The sequence below is a fragment of the Dasypus novemcinctus genome, chromosome X, assembly GCF_030445035.2.
Source record: "Dasypus novemcinctus isolate mDasNov1 chromosome X, mDasNov1.1.hap2, whole genome shotgun sequence".
Taxonomy (NCBI): domain Eukaryota; kingdom Metazoa; phylum Chordata; class Mammalia; order Cingulata; family Dasypodidae; genus Dasypus; species Dasypus novemcinctus.
In genome coordinates this window covers 110,321,795-110,331,954 of record NC_080704.1, presented here as the reverse complement: position 1 = coordinate 110,331,954, position 10,160 = coordinate 110,321,795, and the positions used below count along the sequence as shown (strand labels likewise).

The following is a 10,160-nucleotide window of genomic DNA, read 5'->3' as shown; positions in this document are numbered from 1 at the left end:
AAGAGTATATTTAACTCTCATGTAATGTACCACCCAGTTCCAACAATTATCCACTCATATCAAATTTGTTTCATTTTTGTCCCCACATACTTTTCCCCTACCTGGATTATTTTGAAGGAAATTCCACATCGTGATTTCAGCCATAAATAATTCAATATATTGCTTTAAAATATAAACTCTAAAAAAATTAAAGATAACCACAACACCATTATCACACCAGAAAAAGTGATGATTCTTTAATATTTAAGATCATTGAATATCCAGTCAGTGTTCACATTTTTCCCTGAATAACCTCTAAAAAATCTAATTTGTTTGAATCTAGACCCAAAAATGGTCCATGCTAATTTTTGGCTAATATTTCTTATATTTCTTATATTAGCTAATATTTCTTCATGTTTTTTTAAATCAATATGGTTCCCTTTCCATCTACTTGTTGTCCTTGCAATTTTTGTTGAGGAAATTGACTTGTTCTATAATTCTCCACAACATGGATTTTGCAGACTGTATTCCTGTGATTTCATTTAACAATTTAAAATGTACCTTTCTACTCTATTTCCCTTATAATGTACTTAGATTCAAAAGCTGAATCAAATTTAGCGTTCTCTCTCTCTCCCTGGCAAGACTAACTTCATAGTTAGTGATGTAGTACTTTAATGAAGAAGATCAAAACACTTTGTCATATCTCTTTTTGAGATGTTTTCAGGCATGGATGATCATTTCCTAGATCCATTACTTCATTAGAGTTGCAGAATGGTGATTCTAATTTTATTATCCCTTCTTCATCTATTAACTGAACATTCTGTAAAGAGAAACTTTTCCTCAACTATCTCCAATACAGTTTGTATAGGAATAGCATGATAAATGTTTGGTTCTTCCCAGTGGTGTGTGCTAGTAAATGTTTAAAAACTGGCTTGCCAAATTCTGTGGTGTAAATATCCCCATCATACCTGATTTCAAGCTACAAATATGGTATTACTGAATTTGGAGTTGGGAAGATATGCCAACAATCAGCTCTTGCAAGCTAGAATGAGTAGGCTCCAGCACATCACTGGTTCTTTCACTTTATTAAATAGTTGTATAAAATAATAAGTTTTTCACTAGTATTCTTTAAAAGTGACCAATATTATCATATCCTCATTGATTTAAATATTTGACATGTTTAATTCATCACAGTAATTATCCATATGGATACTCAGATGGTCCCATCTTTAGCCAGTGAGAGACTATTCAGATTGGCTACTAAGTACTTCTTTTTTATCTCCCCTTCCTCAGATGGTTCTTTCATCTGTCTACTCATTGTTTGCTAGCCTTCTCCAAGAGGCACCAGAAACCAAACTCAGAACTTCCCCTATGGGAGGCAGGTGCCCAGCAGCCTGAGCCACATCCCTGCCACCATGAGTTGCAGCCTCTGCTGGCTTGTGGCATCTGCTCATTTAGGCATCTGCTCGCTGCAGTGATGTGTGGAGTCTAGCTCACTGCAGCAGGGAATGGCATCTAGCTGGTTGCGTCAGGATGCAGTGTCAAGTTCATTGTGGTGGGGTGTGGCATCTAGCTCACTGCAGCAGGGTATGGTGTCTAGCTCATTGCAGCAGGGTACAGGAGTCTAGCTCCTTGCAGTGGGGTTCAGCGTCTAGCTCATTGCAGCAGGTGCAGGCATCTGCTCATCTTCTTTAGAAGGCACTGGGCCCCGAACTGGGGACCTCCCATGTCGTAGTCAGGCCCCCAACTGGTTGAGCCACATCTGCTTCCCTCTTAAGTACTTTTTTTAAAAAGATTTGCAAAGCTTTTATTTTTGATAGTGAGTAGATTTTATTTAGTATTTTAGGAAAACCTAGTTCTTTGGTCAGCCTAATATTTTCCAGTGCACAGTGTAACATATTTCCCTTTTGTGTGTGTGTGTGTGTGTGATTTCTTTTTTTTTTAAATGTTACATTAAAAAAATATGAGGTTCCCAAATACCCCCCACCCCCCACACCCCACTCCTCCCACATCAACAACCTCCTTCATCATTGTGGCACATTCATTGCATTTGGTGAATACATTTTGGAGCACTGCTGCACCACATGGATAGTGGTCCACATTGTAGTTCACACTCTCCCCCAGTCCACCCAGTGGGGCCACGGCAGGACACACAATGCCCAGCATCTGTCCCTGTAGTACCACCCAGGACAACTCCAAGTCCTGAAAATGCCCCCACATCATATCTCTTCTTCTCTCTCCCTACCCTCAGCAGCTACCGTGGCTACTTTCTCCACATCAGTAATACAATTTTGACTCAGAACTAGTAGTCTTTGAGTTCCCTTGCTTTCTGCCATGGCAAGGATGTTCTAGGCTCATCTTGTAAATTTCTTGTTCCAGACCTGAAATGAGCCATCAGACACAGAGACACAGAGGAAACAAACAGAGAAGGCTATGTGACTATAGAGGCAGAGACTGGAGTGATGCAAGCCAAGAGATGCCAAGGATTGCTAGCAACACCAGAAGCTGGAAGAGGCGAGGAAGAATTCTTCCCTAGTCTTTGGCAGGAGCATGGCCCTGCTGACACCTTGATTTTGGACTTCTAGCTTCCTGAACTGTAAGAGAATAAAATGCTGTTGTTTTAAGTCAGTCAGTTTGTAGTAATTTGTTACGACAGCACTAGTAAACTAATTATATGGAAAATTATTTCAGAGACCATAGTCGGGGCACTAGGGTTGTTCATTGCTACCAGGTTGTTTATTGTTTCTAGTTCTTTTCAGTGGACAGAGCTAAGAAAAATATCTATATCTATGCATTTTCTTCGCATCAAAAATCCTTGTTCCAACTATACCCACATAATAACTCATTCACTTTATTCCTCACAACAAACAGCCATATTAGAACAACATCAACACCCAGCAATATTGTTGCTAAGAACAGTTCAAAACCATTTTTTACAGTTTTCTGTTTTTTTAATTCATAACTTTTTTTATTCTGCAAATAAACATAATTTTCTAGTTAATAGGTACAGTATCTAAAATATTTACAGGTATTATGCTGTTGTTTCTGTTTCTGCTGATTTTTGTTCATAATGCCTTGTTTCCTCATGTGTTTTGTGATTTTTTTTTTCTTATCATCAGCTCATGTTCATTGGATTTATTTGAGGCCAAGATTGAGGATGCATTAATAATTGTAAAGTACTTAGAGTACCCAGCATATCTTAAGGTCTAAATAGGTGTTCTCCATTATCATCTCATTTTTATTCCTCTAGAGAGGATTTTATTTTATTCCATGAGGATACTACAAACTGGTCCAACTTAGGTTAAACTATTAGCTTGCATTTTTTTAGACCACAGAGATAAAGTGAATTGAGGAATAACCTGTGGCTACAAACTTGCTGAGGCAATGTTTCCCTCCACACAGAGTCAAGGCCAAGGCTTACAAATTTCTTTGCCATCTGCCTCCAAAGGGCAGACTTTCATTTTCTAGTTCACCCTTTCCTTCAACATATAACCTTGCAGGCACTCAGCATAATGCAGAGCCTAAAATCCAACTCTAGTCTCTTGGCCTCCATACACATGGCCATTGAAAACAAAGCGCTAAATCACCAGGGATTGGTTGATGTCACAGGACTACTAAAGGCTTTATCGTTTTCTGACATCCCGAGATTCATGCTCCTAATTTGCTCTTAGCTTCAGAAGATGCCCTTTACATTCTTTCAAGTTCAGTATTCAAGAGGATGTTTAAAAAAATATTTTTACAGCATTCTTAGATTATTTTTAGTGTGAAGGTTTCCAGATATCTAGACATCATACAGTCAGAAATGGAAGCCTTTCTATAATGTTGCTTTTTTAAATCTTTTTTTAATTGACCTTTTTTAAAAAAAGATACATAGATCACAAAAAATGTTACATTAAAAAATATAAGAGGGAAGCCGACTTGGCCCAGTGGTTAGGGCATCCGTCTACCACATGGGAGGCCCACGGTTCAAACCCCAGGCCTCCTTGACCCGTGTGGAGCTGGCCCATGCACAGTGCTGATGCGCACGAGGAGTGCCCTGACACGCAGGGGTGTCCCCCGCATAGGGGAGCCCCAAGTGCAAGGAGTGCGCCCCGTAAGGAGAGCCGCCCAGCGCGAAAGAAAGTACAGCCTGCCCAAGAGTGGCATCGCACACACGGAGAGCTGACACAACAAGATGATGCAACAAAAAAGAGACACAGATTGCCGTGCCGCTGACAACAACAGAAGCGGACAAAGAAACAAGGCGCAGCAAGTAGACACAGAGAACAGACAACTGGGGCTGGGCGGGGAGTGGGAAGGTGAGAGAAATAAATAAATAAATAAATCTTTAAAAAAATATATATAAGAGGTTCCCACATGCCCCACAACCCCCCACCCCCACTCCTCCCACATCAACAACCTCTTTTATCATGGTGGCACATTCATTGCATTTGGTGAATATTTTGGAGCACTGCTGCACCGCATGGATTATAGTTTACATTGTAGTTTACACTCTCCCTCAGTACATTCAATGGGCTATGGCTGGATATATAATGTCCAGTATCTGTCCCTGCAATATCATTTAGGATAACTCCAAGTCCCAAAAATGCCCCCACATCTCATCTCTTCTTCCCTCTTCCTTCCCTCAGCAACTACCGTGGCCACTTTCTCCACATCAATACTACAATTTCTTCTATTACTAGTCACAATAGTTCTATAGGAAAATACCAGTAAGTTCACTCTAATCCATATTTTATTCCTCTATCCTGTGGACCCTGAGTTGGTGATGTCCACTCCATCTCTATATCAAGGGGGCTTAGATAATGCCATTTTAACAATAAGCATTTTTAGGTTGACTATCTAGAAATATGATGACACTATTTCCATAGGTAGAAAGATCTTTCTATGATACTCATATGAGCATATATAGAACTCAGAAAATAAGGGCATGTGATTATTAAATATATACTCTAGGTCAACAACTCTTTCTTCAGACTATTATGTATGTATAAAATATATATAATGATAAACACATGGAATTTTTGAGATTATAGAAATGGATTATAGAAAAATTATCTCAACTCCAAAAAAACTAGAGAAGATGGAACTTCCCATGAGTACTGTTTTATGGGGACTACAAAGAGAACAAAAAGCACTGTAACCTTAAGTATATAACTGATTTATCCTTCCTGATAATGAGAGAGGATATTAACTACTTTGTGCCACTTCCATTCCAAGACTCTAGATGAAAGGGACCCTGGTTTGAACACAAACCAATCAGCTATGTACAATCCTGAAACAAAACACACACACAGTAATCTAGGCCACCGAAATTTACAATTTTATTTCATCCAGAGGTATGTAAACAGAAATGGCATCATCTCCATCCAATATGAAGTGCTATGTAATTGGTGATCTCTGTGCTCACCTAGTATTCCTTTACGTGTTTTATATGTCTATCAAATATTGACTTAGAACAACTAACAGCATTTAAAACAAAAAGATTAAAGGTAAAACTGGTAGAAAATTCAATTAAAAAGTTGTTCAAGAAATGTATGTGTTAACATGCAGAATAGATCACTTGAAAATTTTAACTAAAAAGCATACTTCTTTCAGAAATTAAGGAAATATAAGGTGTCCAACTCCTTTGCTACAAATGGCAGTGTTTTAAATTATATTATAAAATATTGACTTAATCTGAATTATTTTAGGAGATTTTTAATGTTCATACTCCCAGTGGAAATCTATTATATTCACAAAGTACTGTCAACAAGGCAATTTTCTGAATGTATATGAGATAGAGTCAATACAGCTAAATAAACATAACATTTTTGTATTGTGATCACAAATGAGTCACTAAGTAAAAAGATTAATCACAGCTCAGGTTACCAGGCTCATTTAGAGACTATTCTTCCCTTACAAGGCAGTTAGAAGGTCTAAATTTATATGCTAAGGAGTTCATTCTATCTATAAGTAGACTTAATCATTAGAGTATGCAGGAAATTTGTGTGCAATTAAGCTAAAGTGATGAGCCCCCTTATATATTTTTGGGACATTTTTATCACACAAGGTATTTTGAAAACATATATAATGAAATCAAACATTACAGATAAATTATGGATAATGTAATGCCAACAGAAATAATCTAGAATTTTAATATGTCAATAAGTTTTTAAGAACTATAAATGATAATTCGTTTCATCAGTCTATCAATAAATGGTTTTGCTTCATTTTACAATGACTAGCACTTGTAATCGTAATCAGTATGATCTAAATCATTTTGAAAGGAAAACGGCTTTGCAAAGGACAAATTGTATTCATGCTTTCAATAAAAGTCCCCTTAAAACAGAAGAAACTAGAAAACGATAGTGCTTGGATTTTTAAAAATCCTTTTTCAATTGAAATCCCCATTAATCTCAGAGTTACAAACTAATATTAATCTCAAATTAGCAAAGGCCTTTGCACATGTGCAAGGAACATGGGGATGTAAAAATGAAAAAAAAAAGCACTAGTAGGAAAGACTAATTATAAGGAAGAACGCCATACAAGTACATAAAGGTACAATAAACATGCTAGTTGCGCTTAGAAGAAGTAATCCTCCGGGAGGAATTAGGGTTGCTTCCAAGTGCACTAGAACCAGGACTTCCAAAATGGCTATATGCTGCCTATGGCAGTCCATGAGGAAAGTTTCACCAGTCTGCAGCAAAATTAGAAAACTGACTATGTGGAAAAATTCCCAAAAAGCTTCATCTTCAGTTTATTTCCTTCCTACTTTCTTGATTTTAAAAATAGCTTTCCTTAACTAAATGCATCTGGTTCCCCTTTTGTGAAACCCTGAAAACCAATGCAAAAGAATGGAACCTGTGTGAGGGCAGAGACTGTTCCTGTTTTGCTTACTACTTTAGCCTCTGGGCTTAACATAGGGCCTAACATACAAAAGGCATTCAACAAATATTGATGAATGATGAACGTGGAAGCAGCATCAGAGTTTTGCTTCACAGGATGATAAGGATGCAAGAGGAAGTAATTTCATTGTATATTTAGTAAATGATGCACTAGCTATCTACTGATGTGTAGCAAATTACGCGCCCCCTGCCCCCAAATTAGCAGCTTAGAACAAGTCACGTTATCTCACAGTTTCTGTGGGTCAGGAATCTGGACATAACTCAGGTGGATTCTCCAGCTCAGGGTCTCTCACAATGCTGCAGTCATCTCAAGGCTCCAATGGGAAGGATCTACTTCCTAGCTAATTCACATGACTATTGGTAAGATTCAGTTTCTCACGGGTTGTTATCTCAAGACCTGGTTTCCTTGCCATGAGGGCCTCTCCACAGAGCATCTCACAACACGGTAGCTTGTTTCATCAAAGCAATCAACCAAGAAGGCAAGCAGAGTTCCATCCAGAGAGAAAGTACAAGTAAGACAGAAGCCACATGTTTTAAATCTAATCATGGAAGTGGCATCCTATCCCCTTTATTTGTTAGAAGCAAGTCACTTAAGTCCAGCCAACACTTGAAGGGAGGGAATTACACAGGGACATGAACACTGGGAGGCAGGGATCATTGGGGAGCCATATCAGAAGCTGTATACTACAAATTATGAGAAGACTGGTTGGTCTGAATGTAGGGTAAATAAAAGAATGCATAAAAGATGAAGCTGGAACGAGTTTCTAAAAAAGAGTCTGGAGGCTGGCAGAAGGTTTGCCCTCATGCACAACTGAGCAGAGTCAGAGAGACAGATAAAGCAGATACAACCCCCAGATATTGGTTCCTTTGAGGGCTAAAGAGACCCATGGGAGTTATGGTCATGGCCGATGGGGTTAACTACCAGGGCAGATGGCCCCTCTTTGGAAATGGTGTTTATGTGTGATGAATCTGGACTCAGATGGGATCTCCCTTCATAAGACTTTCATGCTAATGTGCTGGAGGTGCAGTTAATGTTGGGGTTTAAGATATATTTAGGGGATTTGAATCTCTGGACTGACAATGTGATAGCCAGATCCTGAGCCTCAACAGACTCCAGCACCTACAATCTGATTTATTGGACTTACCACACTCAGCTAAGAAGGAGGTGAAGAAGGACAACCACCACACCATGGAGCCTAGAGTGATTACAACTGAAAATGGGAGGATTGCATCCAGCATCCAGGTGGAATCTGAGCCTCCTCTTGACATAAAGGTGCAATGGACACAACCAATCCAGTGTCCACATAGAAGAGGTGGCATTGGATTGGGAAAAGTGGACATAATGGACAAAGGGTATGGGGAAAGGCAGGAAGAGATGAGAGGTGGAGGCGTCTTCGGGACATGGAGCTGCCCTGGATGGTGCTTCAGAGGTAATCACCGGACATTGTAAATCCTCACAGGGCCTACTTGATGGAATAGAGGAGAGTATGGGCCATGATGTGAACCAATGTATATGAGGTGCAGAGGTGCCCAAAGATGTACTTACCAAATCCAATGGATGTGTCATGATGATGGGAACGAGTGTTGTTGGGGGGGGGGGAGAGGGGGGGGTGGGGGGGGTGGGGTTGAATGGGACCTCACATATATATTTTTAATGTAATATTATTACAAAGTCAATAAAAAATAAAAAAATTAAAAAAAAAAAAACAAAGGAAAAAAAAAAAAAAAAGATGAAGCTGGAAAGGTAGGCTGGGGCCAGGCAGATCACGCAGGCTCTTGAAATAACCTAATTTTCTCAACTTAATTCTTTTTTTTTTTTTCATTTTCACCGACTTTATTGGTCCCCTGACCCCCACGATCTCACGCCCCATCGCACACATTCCAGGACGCCGCCAGCCACCTAGAGGGCCTAGAAGGAGCCTGGACAGGGAAGGCAGCCCGCCTGCGTGCAGGGGCGGCGGCGGGTCACTTGCTCTTGGTCTTCTGACTCTCCGTCTTCTTGGGCAGCAGCACGGCCTGGATGTTGGGCAGGATGCCGCCCTGGGTGATGGCCACCTTGCCCAGCAGTCTGTTGAGCTCCTCGTCGTTGCGGATGGCCAGCTGCAGGTGGCGCGGGATGATGCGGGTCTTCTTGTTGTCACGTGCCACGTTGCCCGCCAGCTCTAGGATCTCGGCCGTCAGGTACTCGAGTACCGCCGCCAGGTACACTGGCCGCCGGCGCCCACGTGCTCCGCGTAGTTGCCCTTGCGCAGCAGCCGGTGCACTCGGCCCACGGGGAACTGCAGGCCCGCGGGCGACGACCGTGACTTGGCCTTGGCCCGCACTTTACCACCCTGCTTCCCCCGGCCGGACATGCTCCGCTCGACTCTCATCCAAACTCTGGAGGGCACGGACAACACGCCACCCGCGCCCCGACTCGGGTCGACTCAGTTCTGATCCTTGCTATTCAACATGTGGTTCATGGATCAGCAGCATTCATGTCACCTTTATGCTCACTAGAAATACAGAATTTTGTGTACCAACCCCAGGCCTACTGAAGCAGAACCTGCATTTTAATAAGATTTTCAGGTGATTCCTGTACACAGTAAAATGTAAGAGGTGATGTTCTAGTTGCTGGGATGGAAAAAAATAGCTTTGGTGAAAATAATGACAGTGAAAGGTAAAGGAGGAGGAGAAATGAATCAAAGATGACTAGGAGATTTACAGAAGAATATGGTTCACCCTCACTATCAGTGGCTCCCACACTTATTCTGGCTAATTCTGGGGCTGGAATATCTTGCAGTATCAGAAAGCAATAAAACGGTCAAAATACAAAAGGAAGGGTAGATCGATTTCCAACATGGGGTGAGCAGCTTTGCTGACCTGCTTCCCAGTGAAACTGGTGAAAATTATTTTTAAAAATACAATCAACTATCTAAAGCCTCTGAAAATGATCCTAAGGGCAAACATCTATTCAAAAAAATCTATGAAAATCAAGTAAGAAAGGTGAGTTTGTGGTAGTTCAAGACTGTTCCCTCTCTTCCCACTCCCAGCTCAGCCAAGCAGAGACTCCACTCTAGACTGCTACAGCCAAGAACACAGGGCTCCCTCTTTCCTCCGCTCCAGGTCAGAGGACTTTCTTCCTAGGTGGAGCAGAATTTCAGAGTTTCTCATCCTGCCTCCAGGTACCTGTTGTTGAGCCTAAGCCCCGGGTGGAGAGGTGAGGTCTCCCCTTCTTCCACCCAGCCCCGACTCATGGAGCGGAAGCTCTACCTTGGGCACAGCACGCTGAGACTACTTGGACCCCAATCGCCTTGG

At 41.1% G+C, this 10,160-nt stretch overlaps 1 pseudogene; it reads right to left on the bottom strand.

The window, feature by feature from the left end:
* Window positions 1-8,604: 8,604 nt before the first annotated feature.
* Window positions 8,605-9,273, bottom strand: LOC101438613 (histone H2A.J-like; annotated as a pseudogene).
* Window positions 9,274-10,160: the final 887 nt, after the last annotated feature.